Raw genomic sequence first — 22,289 nt, 5'->3', positions numbered from 1 at the left:
TGTGCTTTTAGGAGAAACAACAGAAACATTGAACAGATGGGCGGAGTAATTTGAAGAACTATTAAATGCAAACAAACTAGCAGAACCCCAGGAAATAAAACAACATGAACAGGATAACACAGAACAAGAACGTGAAGAAGAACCTACACTACAAGAAGTAAAAGAAGCAATATTGAAGCAAAAAAATAACAAAAGCGCAGGAGAAAGCGGAATTCCGGCAGAGATTTTTAAAGCAGGGGGAGAAAAGCTGCAAGAAAAAATTTTCCGACTAATATTAACAGTCTGGCAAAAAGAGGAAATGCCGCAACAATGGAACAATGCACTCATCTGTCCAATCTACAAAAAAGGTGATGAAACAAGTTGCGAAAATTATAGAGGAATATCGCTATTAGAAGTGGCCTATAAAATACTTGCAAAAATCATCCGAAATAGATTGCAAAAGGAGGTAAATAAGATCATTGGAGAATACCAAGGAGGTTTTAGACCAGGAAAATCAACAACAGATCAAATATGTTTAATTAAACTAATACAGAACAACAGCTACGAACAAAATTTGGGACTACACATGTTGTTCATTGACTTTAAACAGGCTTACGACTCAGTAGACCGAGATATGCTATATGAAGCAATGAGATCCTTGGGTATTTCAGGAAAGCTGGTTAAATTAGTGAGAATGACGCTCAACAATACAAAAAACAGGATAACACTGGAAGGAAATTTTTCAAAACAATTCACAGTGAATAAAGGACTGAAACAGGGTGACCCTCTATCTACAGACTTATTTAACTTGGTACTAGAGCACATAGTAAGAAGGATAAAAATTAGTACAAGCGGTACCATATTTAAAAACAGACAGCAGTTTATAGCTTACGCTGATGATCTAGTCATCCTAACAAGAACAAAGGAACATCTCCAAAAAATATTCCAAAAGTTCGAAGCGGAAGCAAAAAGGTATGGATTAAGAATCAACCAAGGAAATACACAATACATGGTAATGAAAGGAGATATAAATAAAGAGGATAACTATATAAAAATGAAAGGAGAAGGAGATGAATATAAATTTAAGGAAGTAGCAGAATTCGAATACCTGGGAGTGACTGTAACCAGTGCTGGAAGGGAAGAGAAAGAAATAGATAAAAGATTATTGAAGGGAAGTCGAGTTGTGGGTGCCTTAAACACGATATTAAAAGCAAAAAATGTATCAATAAACGCGAAAATCAGAATATATGAAACGATAATACGGCCCACAGTGTTGTATGCGAGCGAAACGTGGGTAATGAATCGACAAGAGGAGAAGAAGATACAGATATGGGAAAGGAAGGTCCTGAGAAAAATTTTTGGAGGTATACAGATAGCGGAGAAAACCAGGAGGAGACGAACAAATGAAGAAGTAATGAGGATGTATGGGAGACCAAAAATAACGACAAAAATACGAGCCCAAAGAGTTAGATGGCTGGGACATATTACTCGAATGCCAGAAACTAGAAACGTCAAACGAATATTGAATGACAGAGCATTGGGAAAAAGGAGACGATGTCGCCCAAGGAAGAGATGGTTAGAGGCTGCAGAGAGGGATTTGGAAGAAATCGGGGTGAAGGACTGGAGAAAGAGTGCAGAGGACCGAAAAGAATGGAGAAATATTATCCAGAATTTAGAAGCCGTAGGCCTATAAGACCTGTTAGCGCTGTTATATATATATATATATATATATATATATATATATATATATATATATATATATATATATATATATATATATATATATATAATTGTCCAATTCCATGAGCTAATTCTAGATTTAGCCAGACACTTTTCTGATTATATAACTCCTCATCTCGTGAATAGATCAATTTGGTTTCAGCAAGATGAAGCAACTCCTCATTATCTTCATGGCGTTCTTCAGTTTTGCGGTAATGCATTTCCAAATCGTTGGAACGAAAGAAGGGAAGCTATCAATTTACCAGCAACATCTCCGAATCTGACACTTCTGGAATATTTTTTATTGGGTTATTTAAATATCAAATATGCCACAGACTATCCAAGAACTGAAAGACAGAATTACATAAGAGATAGTATGTACTATTTTTCCGGAAACGACTAGAAATAGTCGAGGAAATGAAGCTGGAAGCTGGAAAAATGGCACAACCTCGCAATTTTTTCGTCCAGTATCGATTTGTACAAAAATTTGGGATTAGGCTCATTTTACCCTCTAGTTCATTTTCTATATTGAGCAGTTGTACGTTTTTGGTTTTTTAAGGGTGAAAACCACCCCTAATTGTAAAAAATTATAAAATAACATTTTAAACTTTAATATTGACAACATTTGCTTCTAATTAGTTACATAATGATTGTTTTATGCTTTAAGATATAATATCATAATATTTCAACCCTTAAAACCACCCTTGTTGAAGCTATATATAAAAAGTTTACTTATCCTAAAAGAATAATGTCGGCTGGCATCAATTTACATAAAAATTTGAGTTTAGGATCATCTTACCCTATACTTTATATTCTATATCATGCTCAAGGGCGTTGATAATTTTTAGGGGTGTAAACTACCCCTTATTTTAAAAAATTATATAAAAACATTGTAAAATTTAATATAGGTAAAATTTGGTTTTGACTGGTTAAATAATGATTGTTTTATGCTTTAGGATATATGTAATATTATAATAATCTAACCCATAAAGCCACCCTTGTTGGAGCTATATAATATAAAAAGTTTACTTATCTTAAAAGAATAATTTCGGCTTGCATCAATTTACATAAAAATTTGGGGTTAGGATCATCTTACCCTGTACTTTATATTCTATATCATGCTCAAGGGCGTTGATAATTTTTAGGGGTGTAAACTACCCCTTATTGTCAAAAATTATATAAAAACATTGTAAACTTTAATATAGGTAAAATTTGGTTTTGACTGGTTAAACAATGATCGTTTTATGCTTTAGGATATAATATTATAATATTTTAACCCTTAAAAACCACCCTTAATAACATGGAAATTTTTATAGGTAGACAATTTAGTAGATCTATACAGAAAAAAAGTAGAATTAAAGAATTACAGAAACATTTATTTACACAAAAATACGAATTTACAAATATGTAAAAATACACATACAAATAGTTTTTTAGTCATCATCCAGTATACGAACGGGCTCTGTGGTATTATGTATATACATTGAAAATGTATAAGGGGTGTATAATATAAGGCGACTATTCGACTTTTTCGAAAAAAAAAATAGTTTTATAAACATAGCTCCTTCATTTTTCGCGATTAAAAGTTTTTTCAATAACGGTTTTGTAGGAATTTTGAAGAGTTATAAGGCTGTGTAAATTAAATTTCGTAAGATTCCTTAATTTTTAATTGAGGTGGGTTTAAAAGGCTCGAATAAGGGGATATTTGCTCGTAAATAGATGTTTTAAACAGTTATATCTCACTAACTATTCACTGTAATGAAAATCTATGCATAAGGAAATTAGTTATTAAAAAGCTACAATTTAGTAGTCTATCATTTATTTCGTATCTCCAGTATTTTCGGAGATATTTTGAAGAAAATAATAAAAAATGCGAAATTGCAAAAAATCAATGTTTCTTTAAACTCCAATTTTTCTAAAAGGATGCCTTTTAAATAGGTCAAACTTCTTGGGTGTATTGATAATATAAATGAATTACAGAAAGGCGAAGACCAATTTTTAATTACAAGGCTAGTTAGGGGGTTGTCTTCACTGTTTTTTTTTTCGTAGAGAAAAACAGGTACCCACTTTTTTTATCATAAGTTGCTCAATTTTTATGCTAGAAACTTTTTATTATTTTTTTGAAATATCTTATTGTATGCTTGAAAAAGCATCATCTAAGTTGTCCTGGAAAAATGCAAAATTTTCCCGTTATTTGGCTTTGATTATTTCAAATTATGCATTTGATGAAAAAAGCTAACTTTTAACATGCCGTATCTCGGTTTGTGTTGGTCGTAAAAATATTATAGAAAAACAGTTTCGTTTGTGTTACTAAAAGATACAATTTTGATATCTACAGTTTTTTTGATTAAATGCATTTTTTCGAGTTGTTCTCAAAAAAGTCTCTAAAAAAGTCGATTTTTCCGTCGAAAAACTGTTACTTTCAACCACGAATAACTCGAAAAATATTAGTTTTACGAAGAAAATTTAAAAAACTTTTTTTCTTAGAATTACTTTTTACATCGATATACATGGTTAAAATGCAATAAAAAATTCCCACCCCCCGAGATTGCGTGGCAAAACCCCCCAAAAAAACCCAAATCCTTGGACTATTCCCTACCTTCTGTGAGAATTTCAAGTAAACCCATGCTGGACGAAAAAATTTCGAGCCAAAATGCTTCATTTTCTCGACTAAAAAGTTTTTGATGAATTTCCATTCAGAATGGTTACCTACGTACTTTCTGTTTATACAGCAACATTAACTACACAAATGTGTTTCTCTAATTTCTGCATATTAATTCAATATTGGCCATTAACAGATTTTACAGGGTGATTCATTAAGATTGTCCAATCTCTGAGTTACAGATTCTAGACCTCAAAATATTAAGATTTAACCCAAATCGCTTAAATAAAATGTGCCTTTTTACCGAGTTACAGGGTGTTTTATTTAAAAATTTAATAACTAATTTTACCCAGTACTTTAAAACTATTTGACATATCCTTGTCTTACCTTGCATAAAGAAATCTACCTATCGTATACCCTACTAAACTATGATAAAGAAACGTTTCTGGCTACTACCAGAGGCGTACGACAGGGGACAGTGAATGGTTTACCCTTTCCAAATTCTACGCCACTGGCGGAATTGCTATTTTAGCACAATATTTCTATTGTTCAATACGTTCTTGGTGAATAATATATTTATTCTTAACGATAAAGTCATTACTTTTCGATAAAGTCATTAGTTTTATTTTCATAAAGTTGAAAATGCAACGGCACGGCTATTTTGATTAATGTATGGTGCCCCTTCAGTGTTAACTTCAAATATCTCGAAAACTAATGATTTTATCGGTAAGAATGAATCGTATAATATTTGGATAGAAAGTATTGGAGAGTCGAAAAATTGCACTAAAATAGTAATTCCGCCAGTGGTGCAGAATGTGGGAAGGGTCAACCATTCACTTTCCGCTGTCGTACGCCTTTGGTAGTAGCTAGAAAGGTTTATTTAACCTATTTCGGTAGGACCTACAGTAACTACACTTTCTGCCGAGTATGATATGGATATGTTAAATACTTACTTTTAAAGTACTGGATACAAATAATTGATATTTATGTAATAGGGATATTTGATTTAAGAATTTAAAAATTATTTGTATTCAGTAGGTACTTAATCAGTACATTCAGTACATAAATATCCTTATCATACTTGCCAGATTATGCAGGTACTGTACACCCTACTAATTTATTTTAAATAAACGTTTCTGGCTACTACCAGAGGCGTACTGGGGAAAGTGAATGCTTGACCCTTCAAAATTCTACGCCACTGACGGAATTACTATTTTAGCATAATTTTTTAATTCTCCAATACTTTCTATGTAAATAACATACTCTTCATCCGTAATGATAGAAATATTTCTTTTCGAGATATTTGAAGTTAAAAATGAAAGACCGCAATACATTAATCAAAAGAGCTGTGGTGTTTCATTTTCAACTTCAAATATCTCGAAAACTAATGACTTTATCCTTACCAATAAAGAGTATATTATTCACCTAGAAAGTATCGGAGAATCTAAATATGGTATTAAAATAGCAATTCCGAAGGTGGCGTAGAATTTGGGAAGGATAAACCAATCACTGTCCCCTGTCGTACGCCTCTGGTAGTAGCCAGAAACATTTGTTTATCATAATTTGGTAGGGTGTATCAAATTTTTAAATAAAATACCCTGTAAGTCAATAACGGGGCATATTTTATTTAAGTGATTTGGGTTATATCTTAATATTTTGAGGTCTAAAATCTACACCCCAGAGATTGGACATTCTTAATGAATCACCCTGTATATGTTGCATCGGCAATAAAAGATTAACAAAACATGGTAAAATATACGGGTGGTCCCATATAAGAGGTCTGGGAAAATAAAATTTAAAGGATAATAAAGTAATGACTAAAACAATTTTAAACAATCAATGAATAAAAGAAACTAGGCCAATCAACTTAGGTTTTTACTAGACATAACTGAAAAGACCGGGTTTGACAGTTGAAGTCTGTAGTATGAGATATTACACAAAGACTACCATCTAGGGCTTCATCAATTTTTTAGTAGAACAATTTTTAACAATCAAAACCTCAAACTTAGTTTTTTGTGAAGCTAACTTTAAACTTGTTTATTTAGAGATTTGACGTCCACAGGTAACTTGTCAGACGAAAAGGATACATCGAATGAGATACGCTAAATGACAATCGGTTAATAAACAAAGAGTTATTGCAAAACGAACGACAAAATCGCTGTTTTTAAATATTGTTAATAAAAATGTTATTGTTGATTAAAATTTGTTTACCTATACCTTAATTTGAGGGTATTATGGTGTTTTAGTGGTGTAAAAAAGGGTCCAGATCTGATTAGTTTTTGTGAAATTGAATTTGTTTATATTTTTTTTTTGAAAAACGAGCTAATTTCTGTGGCTGGTCCAGTTAATTTGGCTGAATGGATATCAATAATCTGGGGCTTGTTTCCTTCATTAAGATGTACCTACATAGGTATACTAATACCTCATGAAAAAATTATTTTTAAAAAATTATATTTATGTGTGAACACAAAATTATTTGTTAATAGATCGCATTTTTTAAGCTTATAAACAATTAAAATACCTCCGTAGAAATTAGATAAAATCGGCCATTAAAAACAGAACATGGATATAAACGGCCATTAAAAACAGAAATCTGATTAAAATGCACAACTTTTAAAAGAAAATAAAAGTCCTCCGACCCGTGGGGGCTGAGATGGCCTATTTTAAATCACTGTTACGTTAATTAACATTAAGTGCTAAAATTAACCAATTTATTATAAAAAAACTCAAAGTTTTTACCAAAATTTTTAGCAAGAGAAAATGTTATAAATTTTTAAATAGGAGTGTTATAAACAAAGAGTATTTTGCGTTCCGAGTAAAAGATAATGGGCGTAGCCGAATAAGAATGAATTCGCGCGCTACTACACTTAAGAGCCGGTATAGGTGAAACCATTTTAGCCACGCATTTCACACCATTCAAACACCATAATACCCTCAAGTACATTTAAACAAATTTTAATAAACAATAAAATTGTTATTTTTTTATTTAGCTAATGTCTCAACAACTAATGGTCATTGGCATGGTGATGGTGCAGTGGATTTTTACAATTAGGTACCTAGTGCAATGTGTAGTGTGTGTTGAGTAAGTGCTTTGTTACTTTGCAAAGTCGAAGTCATTGTCTTTGCAAAGAGACGCTAATTGTAATCCGAACGTCTGCGGTTCCTCCGGTGAGTACCGATCCCACAAGGGTAGAAACTATTTTCAAGTATTAGTTTATAATAAACGAAAAATTATCCACCCTGGTGAGATTCGAGCTCACGACCATTCGGCCCTTTCGATCCAAAGGTAGGCGCCTCTTACCACTGAGCCACAGAGGGGGAGAAAATTTTTATTTACAATATTCAAAAACAGCGATTTTGTCGTCCGTTTTGAAATACCCTTTTTGTTTATTAACCGATTTTCATTTAGCGTGTATCTCATTCGATGTATATTTTCTGTCTGAAAAATTATCTGTGGACGTCAAATCTCTAAATACACAAGATTTTTAGTTATGAGCAAAAAACTAAGTTTGGCGTTTTGATTGTTAATTTAAAAATTGTTCCACTAAAAAATTGATGAATCCTTAGATGGTAGTCTTTGTGTAATATCTCATACTACACATTTCAACTGTCAAACACCGTCTTTTCAGTTATGTCCAAAAAAAGGCTAATTTTTTACTAACTTGATTGATCTAAACGTCAAATTGTTCATCAATAACAAATAAAACAAAACACAACCTTCGGCCACCTCTATTAACGCGTAGCCGACACTCCTACTTGTCCTAGTTGAAATAGCGCCAGTTTCTCCAAAATCGTCGCGACGCTACGTCTACCGCTACCGTCGGCGATGCCGCAACTTTCTCACTTCAACGCGTACCTGGCAGCACTCGGGAAAACGGCTTTTCCGACTCCGACCAAGTCTGATTTTTAAAATAACTAATTGTCCAAGGTAAACTTTTTTGAGGACGTAAATAGTTTTTGCGGCATGCATTAAAAAATTTATTCTAAATTATAGGATTTTTATGATACTTTTAGTATCTAGTTAGTTTTTAAACACTAAAAAGTATCGGCATAGTGTTTAGTTTAATTACTTTCATTATATACGTAATGTAGAACAAGTTTATTTAGTATTTTATCATTTTGAATGTGGGTTTACCTCTTTGTTAATTATTATAATACTTAGTATTAATACCAGCTAAAAGTTCAAAAAGGTAAAAGGTAAAATAATATTATTCTTCAATTATATTTATTTTTTTTTTAATTTACAATGACCTTAAACAATGTTTTCCGGGTTTACTTTTCTTGTTTTTGTTTATATTTTCATAACTTTTGGACTACTTGTATTATTTGGTTCGCCTTACTTCGGTTAATTATGTTTTCTTTTTAATTTTTATTTCTACGGTATTTTAATCTTCTTGTTCTTCCTCTTTATAAGCAATTCTGCTTGTTTACTTGCGGATTGAAATCGTTCTTCTATGGAAGGTTGTCTCTACATCTTTTGTGCGGTAGGCCGGTAGTTTTTCTGTAATTTCTTTCTCTTCTTCTATGGCACTCCAGTCCAAATTAAGCGTTGGTCTCCTTTATTTTTTTCCTCCACCCTTGTTTGTCTGCGGCTGCTCTCCTCCATACACGGACTCGTAAAAGGGCTTGTGCGTCGCTGTTTATTGTGTCTTCCCAGCGCTTTCTTGGCTCTCCAACCGGTCTCTTTCCTTGCATTCTAGCATTCAGTGCTCCTTTTGGTAGCCTATCCTCCCCCATTCTTATCATATATCCGGCCCATTGCAAGATTTGTATTATAATGAAGTCTGGCAGGGATGTTTCCATATAAAGTTGATAAAGCTCGTTGTTGTATCGACTTCTGAAAATTTCGTTTTTGCTTAGCCAAAGGCCACAAGGGCGATAAATTATGGCGCCGTAAGAACAGTAAACCTGGCGAGGCATTGGTTGACTAATCAACTGTAGATGAAATAGTTAGTCAACCAATGCCTCGTCAGATCCACTGCTCTTATGGCGCCGTAAATTATCGCCCATGTGGCCTTTCGCTTATTACAGGTCCTAGTATTCTCCACAGTACTTTCCTTTCGAATATGTCGAGTCTGTTTTTAGATGTTTCTTTCAGAACCTATGCTTTACTCCCATAGCATGCTATTGGTCGAATTAAGATTTTAGAGATTCTCATCTTTATATTTGGTCCGAATTACTTCGGTCCATTATGTCTTCTTTTTAATTTTTATTTCCACGGTATTTTATTCTTCTTGTTCTTCCTCTTTATAAGCAATTCTGCTTGTTTACTTGCGGATTGAAATCGTTCTTCTATGGAAGGTTGTCTCTACATCTTTTGTGCGGTAGGCCGGTAGTTTTTCTATAATTTCTTTCTCTTCTTCTATGGCACTACAGCTCAAATTAAGCGATGGCCTCCTTTATTTTTTTCCTCCACCCTTGTTTGTCTGTGGCTGCTCTTCTCCATAGACGGACTCGTAAAAGGGCTTGTGCGTCGCTGTTTATTGTGTCTTCCCAGCGCTTTCTTGGCTCTCCAGCCGGTCTCTTTCCTTGCATTCTAGCATTCAGTGTTCCTTTTGGTAGCCTATCCTCCCCCTTTCTTATCATATATCCGGCCCATTGTAAGATTTGTATTATAATGAAATCTGGCAGGGATGTTTCCATATAAAGTTGATAAAGCTCGTTGTTTTATCGACTTCTGAAGATTCCATTTTCCCTCACAGGTCCTAGTATTCTCCTCAGTACTTTCCTTTCGAATATGTCGAGTTTGCTTTTGGATGTTTCTTTCAGAACCCATGCTTTACTGCCATAGCATGCTGTTGGTCGAATTAAGGTTTTATAGATTCTCATTTTTATATTTATATTTCGGTAGACATTTTTAGATCGAAATATATGCGAGAGGGCAGAATAAGCTCTGTTTGACTACTTTATTATCTTACGTATTTCTCCATCTTTTGATCCGTCGCGCGTCGGCCAATATTTCAACCCCCAGGTATATAAACTTTTCAACCGTCAATGTCATCTTCATGTATCATATTGGGTGGGACTATATTTCTTCTCGTCTGCATCATTATTTTTGTTTTTTATGTATTAATTTCCAGACCTAGCTTTTTTGTTTGCGTTTTTAACTCTCCATTTTTACCTCTGAGGGCCGGCTTTTCAGTGCTGGGTTAACCTATTTATTTTTCGGTCACCGAAATATTCATGGTTAATCAGATTTTCAGTACTAGGTTAGAGATTAAACCCGTTTAAGTTAACCAAGATTTTAACCGATACTAGTTAGATAGTTTAACTACGAATTTTGTGGTTACGCTTGCGCATGTGTACAGTGAATGCATCAGAGTCGAATTTATAATGTTTATTTTGAAAAGAATAGTAACTATTAGGTAATGTTATTTTGTTTTATCGCGGGAAGTATTCTTCCTCGTTATTATTATAAGGAAATTATATATTATTATCGAAATTATAAATAATTATAATTATCGATATTATAATAGGAACGAATTATAAGGAAATATATTTTTATAACTGCAACAGGTACCAATGTTTACACATACTGAAACAGGATTTAATGCATGATTCCTAGTAATATTTTTAAAAGATTATTATCATTTTGTCTAATTTTATTTACGAACCAGTTGGACTTTTTATTTCCGGGCTAATAAGTTCTAATAGCAATATCACTCGCCAAAAAATGTCTAAATCGTCCCAGTAATTATGGTCTCTTTTGTTATGAAACCGAGGTAGATGTTATGAACAATGAACTAAATAAAGACTCCCGAACTTGATATTGCATTAAACATTTTTTAAATTTGGTTAAAAAATTGTTTTTATTTATTTTTCTGTCAAATTGATCATTATTTCTCGAATTGCACATGCGCAAGCACAATAACTGTAGCCAACAGAAGAAAAAATTGGTTAGCTAACCGAGATTTTTTAACTTGGTTTAAAGCACTGAAAAACGCTAGGAGGGTTCAAATATTGATTAAAATTTAAACTAGGTTAGCTAACCAAAATTTTAACCTCTCACTGAAAAACCGGGCTTGAGTATGTTTCCTGTGCTCCTGTTGATGTCCTGCTCATAATATTAATATCATCGGCATAAGCGGCCAGTTGAACCGTTCGGTTGGTCAGTAGGTTTCCTCGTCCAGTTTGCAGGTGCCAAACCGTATACTCCATTGCCATGTTAAACAATGTTGGGGCCAGCCCATCTCCCTGCTTCAGTCCCTGCGAAATTTTGAAAAAGCCTCTTCGGTGTTTTTTATTGGTACACAATGCCTGAGTTTCATTCAATAGGCTTTAGTGACTCTAATTAGCTTGTGCGGTATTGCCGATTCAGCTAATGTATAGTATAGTTTGTTCCTTTTGACTAAGTCGCATGCCTGTTTGAAATCTACAGACACGTTGTGAACATCAGTGTCGTGTTCCCGTGAATTGCTAAAGCTCTGCTTGACTGTAATATTTGATTCAATGTCGATTTTTCCCGTTGGAAGCCCGTCTGAAACTCTCCAATAATATTTTCTACTAGTGGTTGGAGCCGTTGGTTTATAATAATATGTGAGGACTTTATATGCTGTACATAGTAGAGAATTTCCACGGTAGTTTTTGCACTGGAATTTGTCTCCTTTTTTATAGATCGGACATACTATACTTTTCTTCTAATCGTCGGTTATTTCCTCTTGCCACAAGTCTTTGATGAGCACGTGGATGTGACTTACTAGGTGGTCGTCATATACCTTATACAGTTCTGCTGGTATTTTGTCAACTCCCGGGGCTTTATTGTTTTTCTGGGACTTAATAGCTTCTAGAACTTCCTCTACGGTTAGAGCTTCTACTTTATTCTCTTCTACGTGGTTCGAATCCATTTCATCTTCCATATCTACTTGTGATCCAAGTAGGGTCTAAAAAGAATGCTTCCAGGTTTCTGAAAATTTGGTTTGTCAGTGATTATGTGTCTACTTTCATCTTTGCATAGACTTGTTTGAGGTTTATACCAACTTTTTATATTTTGTAAACCCAGCACTTGTTTGTCAGAAATACTTGATGGATAATTTTTCCACTAACTCAATATTTTCGAGTTATTTGTGACTATAAACAATTATTTTTCAACAAAAAAAAACACATTTTAGAATGTTTTTCGCAAATAACTTAAAAAGTTGATAAGGATTTTGTCCACAAAAGAATTGTTCCTAACAAAAATATAGCTTATAAAAAAGTGAAAAAAATAGTTGATGGATTCGACCGTTACTTAATGGAAGTTCATTTTATCTAACAATAAAACACTGAAAACATTTGTTTTCTATACTTCCACAAAATTTGTTTGTTTTCTATACTTCCACAAAATTTGTGAAAACAAACACACACTGAAAACAAATGTTTTCAGTGTTTTATTGTTAGAAAAAAATAGTGTATGCCTACATCCTGTAGACTCAGTAGAAACAAAGTTGTAGCTAATGAAAAGTTGGTTCTTGTTCGTCAAATTCACAATACCATATTATTCAACGTTAAATAACCACAAATTGAAGCACTTTTCAGAGAAAACTCATTACAACTTGTTTAAAAATGAAAAAAAGGTTTATTTTTGCTCTTTCAAAAAATTTCTAGCACCAAAAGTAAGCAAGTTACACTTCAAATAAAGTTGTCCCTTCTGTTATGTGAAAATCACCACCTAATAATTAGCATCTCAAATGAAATTAATTCAAGTCTGATTTTTCTTCTTCTTCTTTTATATAGGCAGTACTGCCTGTTTTTCTTCAACGGTGCCTTTCATTCTGCCCCTAAGTTGTCATTTTATCTTTTCCTTGGGCGTCCTATACTTCTCCTGCCTAACGGTGACTTGTCCCTGGCTATTCTTACTATCCTTGATTCAGACATCCTGCTTATGTGCTCATTCCACTCTTCTTTTCTGTTCTTTACCCAGGTATTTATATTGCCTACTCCACATATGCGTCTGATTTCCTCACTTCTTACCCTATCCTGTAGTCCTTTTCCAGCAATCCTTCTTAAGATCTTCATTTCGTTGGTTTCCAGATGTCTTCGTGTTTTGCTTGTATCTGGTCTTGTTTCGGCCGTGTAAGTCATAACTGGCCTAATAACTGACTTATATATTCGGGCCTTTGTTTCCAATCTTAGGTGTTTGTTTTTCCAAATTGTGTCGTTTAGGCATCCGGCCGTTCTACTGGCTTTAATTATTTGGTCTTTTACCTCTTCTTCGATATTATTGTCGGCTGATAGATTAATTCCCAGATATTTGAAAGTCATTACTTGTTGTATAATTATTATATATATTATATGTATATGTATTATATGTATCTGATTTTTAAAATAACTAATTGTCCAAGGTAAACCTTTTGAGACCGTACATAGTTTTGCGGCCTGCATTAAAATACAGTGGAACCTCGTTAACTCGGATTAATCGGGACCGCGGCCGATCCGGGTTGTCGAAAATCTGGTTTAGTCGGAGAAAATGGTAAAAATTAATAAAATACGGTATACTTGATAAAGATATAAATTAAATACAGATATTTGGCGTATTCCCTGACGTTTTTTCCATCTATCCAGCCAACCTTGACGCGCAGTGAAATTTGGTTCACAATCAGGCAACATTTTATTCAACTTGAGTCCTGATTCTTGAATAATTGGTCCAGACAATGGTAGACCACGTTCACGTTCCGCACAAAACCACACATACAAAGCGTCGTCTAGAGTCTCATTTTTAGCTTTATTAGCTTTGCACCGATTGTCTTATTTATCACTTTGAAACAAAATTCTTGGATTTTAGTCCTATTTTTCTTCCAATCCGATACTGTAGATGTACCGACACCATAATATGGTGCAGCATCATATTATGATGCTGCAATAGTTTTTAAAGATTCGCCTTTATCTTTATCAATTCTAACAGGGGAGGATACAACGGCCTTCTTGATTTAGATAGACTTACCTTTCTTTAGTTTTTTTTTATGTATTTTGACCCGTAGAACACGAATTTCTTGGGTTTTATCCGGATGTCGATAAGATTGTTATATAAACAAAAAACTTGCTTAATTTGCGGTTACGTGGAAGAGCGCTTCTTAGCTGGTGTTTCTAGGAACATCATCTAAGAGCGAACGTCGCCTTTTGCTTTATTATAATTATTACTGTTTGTCTAGTTTGTATTTTTTTTTTGAAAAAAAAGCAATAAAGTCATTATTATTATTATTATTATTAATTATAAAAAGCAATTTTTCGCAATACAAAACATTTTTTTGTATTTTTTTGGTTCATTCTAGGCAAAAAGTGTTTTTACAAGTATTTTCGTAGGATGTACAGTTTTCGAGATAAATGCGATTGAACCTTCAAAAAATCTAAAAATTGCAATCTGCTTACTAGGGGAGTGCAATTAGAACGAAAACATGCATTGTTTCGGAAAAATTCAAATAAGCTTATATTTTTCTTAAACTTTTTTTGTTAGTTTATATACATGTTAAAGTAAAAAGTTCTACTCGCAGATTTGGCCGCTAATTGTTTATTAATTGTTTAAACAATAACAATTGTTTTGTATAAATAATTTTAAAAATATCGTTAAATTCATCATTTTACTTTGATCAAATATGTTTCTATTTTGTTTCTAATTATGCTGAATCCGAATATGGCATTGCAATTTGAAAATTCCTATACAGAAGCTCTTATACAGTGTGTCTGCGTAGCTAGGAACCACATGGAAAACTCTTTTATTATCAATTTTACGAAAAAAAGTTATTCTTAATGAAATGCTCTGAATAGTCAAAAATCTAAAACTCAACCATCAGATATCAAATTTTATCAATTTTATACGAGTTATGTCAAAAATATGAATTTCTTTAAAAAGTAAAGTATCTTTATATTCCAGCATATCAAAAAATGCTATTATGAAAAGTTGTTTGAAATTAGAAACTATGTCTAAATATACAATTACATCATTCTAATCGAAAAAAAAAATTACGGATATTTTATTACGGATAAATCTTTTGTCAAATTACGGATACTCATCATCATTTTATTACAATTATGATAACTATTTTATTATCACTTTTACGAAAAAAGTTATTTTTCATAAAATGCTCTCCCTGGTCTAAAATCTAAGATACAACTATCAGACATCAAACTTTTTTAATTTTATACGAGGTATGTAAAAAATATGAATTTTTCTTAAGAGTTAAGTGCCTTTATTATTCACAATATTTTAATTAGAAGGATGTAATTGAACAATAAAACAATTTTTTTACTTATAAACACCTTTTCTTAATAACAATTTTCGATATTGTGAAATGTAATGGTACTTTATTCTTGAGTGAAATTCATATTTTTTGACATACCTCGTATAACATTAATTAAATTTGATATTTGATGATTTCATCTTAGATTATATACGATGCAGAGTATTTTATAAAGAATATTTTTTTTTTTCGTAAAACAGATAATAAAAAAGTTATCAATAGGTTCCAAGTTACGCAGACATACTGTATAAGAGCTAAAAATTTTTTTTTGCTGAATATTTATTATTGTTAAAGCTTATTATTAAATGTATTTAGGTAAGTTTTACAGAAAAAAGTTTTGATAAGTTTGTACAAACATTTTTTTAGCTGGTAATTTTCGGTTTTTGTATTACATTTTTGTTATCTTTCTTAATTTTCTTAAAAAGAAATAGTTTATTTCATTTCTAAAGTAAAATCATTTAGTGCATTTTAGAGATTACATTCTAAGCTTTAGAAAAGCACTTATAAAACTGTAGGAGATCTGTTCAAACTTGATTTATACCGTCTTAAAATGGTGGTAATTCTATAAAACTACGAATATTTCAAAAATTACATTTTTTGAGACGTCATATCATTTGAATTAAATTTTTGAGATTTTTTTTTAATAAAACATCATTTAGTAAGATGCTTGAAAGGTAAGTTGGGCAAAAGTGAGAGTTTTATAAGAAAAACTGTATTAGTTACACATTTTTAAATTATTTTTAAACAAAATTCATGTAAGGCTCACTTTCCGCCCACACCGTAGTTATGCCCATACGTTTTATTTCTTTCTATTATAACCATAAGATAGCTTAATTATTCTTCTTTCATGTTCAATTTGTAAAATTTCATTTGATCCATTAGTTAAAGAATTACATTAAAATAACTCAACCATGCACTTCACCGTATGTTAGTTTACCGCCAATGTTTGTGAGAAGGGTGTTATGACTTTAGCGTTATAATTAAAAAATTATAGAAGATTCAGATTTAATTTTAGAAAATTATTTATATAAGGTTTTTTTGTAAAATTTTCTGAATTTTTCAATGGTTAAGGCAGTTTTTTTCTAAAATTTATATTTTCGGAGTTATTTAAAAAAACATCTAATTTCGTAGTTCGTTTCTTTAATAAAAAATGAAGCACCCACTTCTCGAGTAGAACTTTTTGATATGTTGTTTATTAAACATTTCTTAATAAAATTACAAAAAGTTATATCTTGTTTGATTTTTTCCGAAGTGAAAATCTATATGCACTCCCCTATACAGCATTTGAAAGCTTAAGTGCAATTATACCGGTTTTGATCAGGGGCGTAACAGAGGGCCCCGCAGCATGAAGCTTGCGGGGGGGCCCCAATAGCTTAAGGGCCCCATCTTGTCATCTGATATTATGTAAAAATCTGTTATTGTTATATTATTTTTACGTTGCCTGTTTAAATTTAAAAACGTAAAAATTTCTAACTATATAGACGTATTTGCCAAGTGAATCGTCTCATAATATCTAGAAACTTAATCCCTTCCGGCCTACCGAAATTTTATGGCAGCGACAATAAACTATATAATGCTTTGTACGTGACTATTGAAAGATATTAGAATTGCAATTTGCCGAATCTAAGAACAATATTTTTAAATCTAAAAATGGGTTTTCTTTCTCTCTGTTCTTTACCTACTTTTAGTATTTCGATACAATATTATCGCCAGTAATTTCATATTGGTTGTTTGCATTGAATGTTACCTATGTTTGTGTTGTTTTACGGTTATAGTTGCATCAGTTTGGTACGCATTTATTTAACAATTATTGACGACTTTTCTTGTGTAATCATTGGACAATCTCTCAACAAATAAACGGTAAGATAAGGAAATTATAACGCTTACGCTTTAGGGAAGTCAATGTAGAAAAACTTGCGGAAATTTTTTAACTATATAGACGTATTTGCTAAGTGAATCGTTTAACCAAAACTTTTCGGTTTCGGAAAAAATCAAACAAGCTTATATTTTTTTCTTCAAATGTCAAATGACATTACTTATCTAACCTGATCCTGTCAAAGTTTGATGTCTCCGCCGGCAGCAGTTTTTTTTCCCATTTCTTTACGGCGGAGGGAAAAATGTTGCCATGGCAACAATATGAAACATGTCACAAAGCAACAATACAAATGTCATTAACAACAATTAAACATCATTTTTATTTATAGTAATATTAAAAGTACAATTAGTTAATGAGGCATTTTCAAAATTGAAACCGTGCAAAAATGTTCCCGACTCTTGATACGCATTGGTAATTGTTGATGATACTGATGGTCGAGCACAACTTTCAGCAATCATTCCCGATGTTGGCGAATCATGAGGGTTTAAAATTTTTTGAGCATTATCGTTCTTATTTCTTATTGAATCCTCTATATATCCTTCGGCAACCGTGCTTGATTTCCAGCCCCCATGTCGTTTGAGGCATTCTAGATTTCCGCCTCCATCAATTAAAAGTGTTGCTGAAGTTCGTCGTAAAGAGTGACCCGTGTATGCGCTTGCATCGTTTAAATTTAAATAACTAGCTACTTTTTGGGCTACTGCGCTGATCGAATGTATTCCCATGACGCTTCAGTAACACTTTCCATTTTGGTACTTGATAAAAAATCGGTTTTCTGTGAAATTTTCAGGCCGCAGTGATGCATACTTTTTATACAGTTTAATGTAGTTTTGACCAATTATCGTAAAAGATCTAATTTGTCGTGTTTTACTGTCTGGGATTTTGATAATTATTACATTTTCTTTATCCTCAATGTCCACAGTCTTCATTTTTACCATTTCGTCGCATCGACAGGCGCCGGCAACCCCAATTAACAAAACAATCTGAAATATTTTTATAATTTAGTAGAGTATACTACATGCTTTGCAATATAATTTTTTTACCTTTAATCCTAAATACAACTTATCTGGCGCTTCAAACAAAAATTTATCAAATTCGTCTTTAGTGAAAACTTTAGACTTCTTTGCAGTATATCCTTCGCTTGTCTTTTTCAGAAAGGCACGTAACTTTTAAAATTTGCTTATATCCACATTTTTTCTAATAACTAACTCGGATTTTATCATAGAGTATCGTGACCACATTGTAGAAGATTTCCATTTATTTTCATTTTCCATTATATTAAAATATGCCAGTAAAACGTCTTCGGTAACTTGCCGTACTCCTCTTGTATCGCACCACTCTTGGAAGTGGTTGTACGCTAACCGATACTTTATTCCGGACTTGGAGGGCCCCAAACGTGCTACTGCATCATTAGCCGCGGACTCAATTTCGTTTAGGTTTTCCATTTTCGCACTAAATTTGCGCTTGCGGTTGCAACAACAATAAGCTGTCTTTAATAATTGCAAACAACTGTCAAACAACTGTAACCAGGGAGACGCAAATCCCACCCACGACTTAATTATTTTAATTTCTAACATCTAGACGACTTTGATAGTTGTCACAGTTAATTTCGAGTAAAAATAGCGTATGAATTGTACTATTTATGGTTGAAAATTGCTACGTTTGAAGAAAAAATAGTATACTTTATTCAGCAAAGAAGCGACTTTTCTTGACTTGCCCTCTATTACGCGCCTCACTTCGTTCGGCGCGTAATATCGGGCGCGTCAAGAAAAGTCATGCTTCTCCGCCTCATAAAGTAATATACTATTCTAAAACATTTTTTGTTAGTTTATATATCTTATCTTAAAGTTAAAAGTTCTACTCACAGATGCCTCTAATTGTTTATTAATTCTTTAAACAATAAAACTGTTTTATATTAAATAATTTTAAAAGATATCGGTGAATTCATCATTTTACTTTGTTCAAAAATGTTTCTATTTGCTTTTTGATTATGCTGAATTCGAATATGTCATTAAATCAGGGCCATAAGTACGATGTTGGGGGCCCCGGGGTAAACGTGATCTGGGGGCCCCCTACCGGGGGTCTGGAGTTAATCACCCAACAGAACGAGTCCGGGAAAATTGATGTTTAACCACTTGAAAACGCATTTTAATGTACTCCATGACTGAAGTTTCCTGTACCCTGTACCTACCTACATACTGCTATTTTAGTTGACCAACACAAAAAAAATTTGAAATCACATTATTTTAAGCTAAATACTCGAATTTACCATCAATATAACATCTTTTCTGTTTTCATAAAAAATATACTACATATAATGTTACTTACATTCTTCGGCTATAATGTAGGTTTTTAATTGCGTTATATTGCCTACAGGCAGTATAACGCGATTACAATCGCGGGGCCCCCTTCGCCGGGGGCCCCGAGGCACTGCCCCGGTTGCCCCAATGGTAGTTACGGCCCTGTCAGACATCACAATTTGAAAATTAAAAATAAATTTTTTTGAGCACTTATACAGTATGTCTGCGTGGCTTCGAACCATATGGGAAACATTTTTATTATCAATTTTTCGAAAAAAGTTATTCTTCATGAAATGCTCTGAATGGTCTTAAATCTGAGATACAAAATAAGCCAGATAAACCATCAGATATCAAAGCTTATCAATTTTATACGAGGTAGGTCAAAAAATAGGAATTTAACTCAAGGATAAAGTTCTTTTATATTTAACAATATACGATTTAAATTTTAATATGTAATTACATCCTTGTAAATAAAAAATTAATTTTTCCAAATATTTCTCAAATTACCGATAACCAACATCATTATATTACAATTATAATAACTATTTTATTATTAATTTTTAATTTTACGAAAAAATTCTTTATAAAATTCTTATCAGATTCTTTATAAAAAGCTCTGCATTATCTCAAAACGAAGATTCAATCGTAATATATATCACATTTTACCAACTTTATACGAGGTATGTCGAAAAATATGAATTTCTCTCTAAGAGTTAAGTACCTTTATAGTTCACAATATTTCAACTGGAATGATATAATTGCATATTTAAACATAGTTTTTAATTGCGAACAACTTTTTATAATAATTTTTTTCAATATTGTAAAATATAAAGGTGGTATAGGTACTATTGAGCGAAATTAATATTTTTTGATATACCTCGTATAAAATCAATAAAATTTAATATCTGATTATTGCAACTTAAGTTTTATACCATGCAGAGCATTTTATGAAGAATAACTTTTTTGTCGTAATATAGATAATATGTAATAAAAAAGTTTCCCATAGGTTCCAAGCTACGCAAACACACTGTATAAGAAATCAAGAAAGAATTGTTTTAACATTTACTATTTTTAAAGCTGATTATTAAATGTATTGTAGGTAAGTTGTACAGAAAACAACAAAAGAAGTTGTTTATTTGGAATGGGTCTGTATACCAATGAATATAAGAAATGTAAGTTGTTATGAACAGTGAATGATAACGCTAACACAAAAAAGTTTTTGGTAAATAAGTCGTATTTACTAATTGTTTAACAATACGAATTTAAAACAAAGTTCAATTTTATAATATTTTTGTTTCCTTGTTATGTTAAAAATATCTATTTCTAACAATTTTAAAACTAATTGGTTCCTACCAAAGCCATAAATTCCACAAAAAAAAAATAAAAATGAAATTAAAAAATTAAAAAAATTTTTTTTTAAAAATCCTACGCATTACTACAATCTTCTTCGAGGCACTTACAAGTGGAAAGTTATGTTGCAAAATTTTTCATTAAGTTATCACGGAAAATGGTAAAAAGTTGGATTTTTTCTAACGGCGCGACTGCTCCTGGGTTAAAAGAGGCCCCATTTCAAATTCTGCGGGGGGCCCCGACGGAGTTTGTTACGCCACTGGTTTTGATTATATGCATTGCTAAAAAATATTTCTTTTATTGTTAACAAAGCTACAAACAAATAGTTTTTGAGCGTTTTGAGGCGTTTTGACATTTTGATTTTTGAGTGAATCATTCAATAATCTGGGTTTAAAAGTAAAAATTAATTTGATATCAATTTAAAGTTCGGTAAATTTACTAAATAGACCGGGTCCTGGAAGTATTTATGTATGCAAAACCTGAGGACCGGCAACTATGTTCAGATTATGTTACCGGAGACCTTGAAGAGAACAATGAAAAACTGAATCTTGTCGGAAGGTGCGTTGGTGCCTTGTTAATCCCTCCCAGCCCCTATGTTAGGGGCAGATAAAAAGCGATTTTTCGCAAAAAAAAACATTTTTTTTGTATTTATTGGGTCATTCTAAGCAAAAAATGTTCTTACAAGTTTTTTCGTAAAATGCACAGTTTTCGAGATAAACGCGGTTAAACGTTAAAAAGATCGAAAAATTGAATTTTTTGAGACCGAGTAAATTTTGATTAAAAATAAAATAGCAATTCTGCGGCGCTGGGGGCGCCAAGGATTAAAACCGAACGGAACCGACCATGTATGTAACCGACCAGGTAGGACTTTCTTGGCGCGGTGCGGACATGCGACAAAACGCTCAAACACTGTTTGTTTATAGCTTTGTTCACCAATAAAAAAATAATTTTTAGCAATGCAAATAATCCAAACGGGTATAATTTGACATGAACTTTGAAATTCTGCAAGCAGAATTGTTGGTTTGTTTTTTAATCAAAAATTATTCGGGTTCAAAAATTGCAATTGTACGATTTTTTTAAGTTTAACCGCGTTTATCTCAAAAACTATGCATTTTACGAAAAAACTTGTATGAACATTTATTCGAATGGCCCAAAAAATACAAAAGATTCTTTTTTTTGCCAAAAATCGCTTTTTATCTGCTCGTTACATATGAGGGAGGGGGTAAGAAGGCACCATCGCACCTTCCGGCAAG

General features: G+C 32.4%; 1 protein-coding gene across 1 annotated transcript in view; it reads left to right on the top strand.

Moving 5' to 3' along the window:
• The first annotated feature begins 8,101 nt into the window (after window positions 1–8,101).
• LOC114330851 (uncharacterized) overlaps window positions 8,102–22,289 on the top strand; it is a 527,398-nt gene continuing 513,210 nt past the window's right edge. Inside the window, exon 1 of the mRNA XM_028280274.2 lies at window positions 8,102–8,228. The gene's annotated coding sequence lies outside the window, so the exon portion shown is untranslated. The remainder of the gene's footprint in view (window positions 8,229–22,289) is intronic.

Source organism: Diabrotica virgifera, chromosome 5 (genome assembly GCF_917563875.1).
Source record: "Diabrotica virgifera virgifera chromosome 5, PGI_DIABVI_V3a".
NCBI classification, from domain to species: domain Eukaryota; kingdom Metazoa; phylum Arthropoda; class Insecta; order Coleoptera; family Chrysomelidae; genus Diabrotica; species Diabrotica virgifera.
The sequence above is the reverse complement of the archived record's forward strand: the minus strand, read 5'-3'. Positions and strand labels throughout refer to the sequence as shown.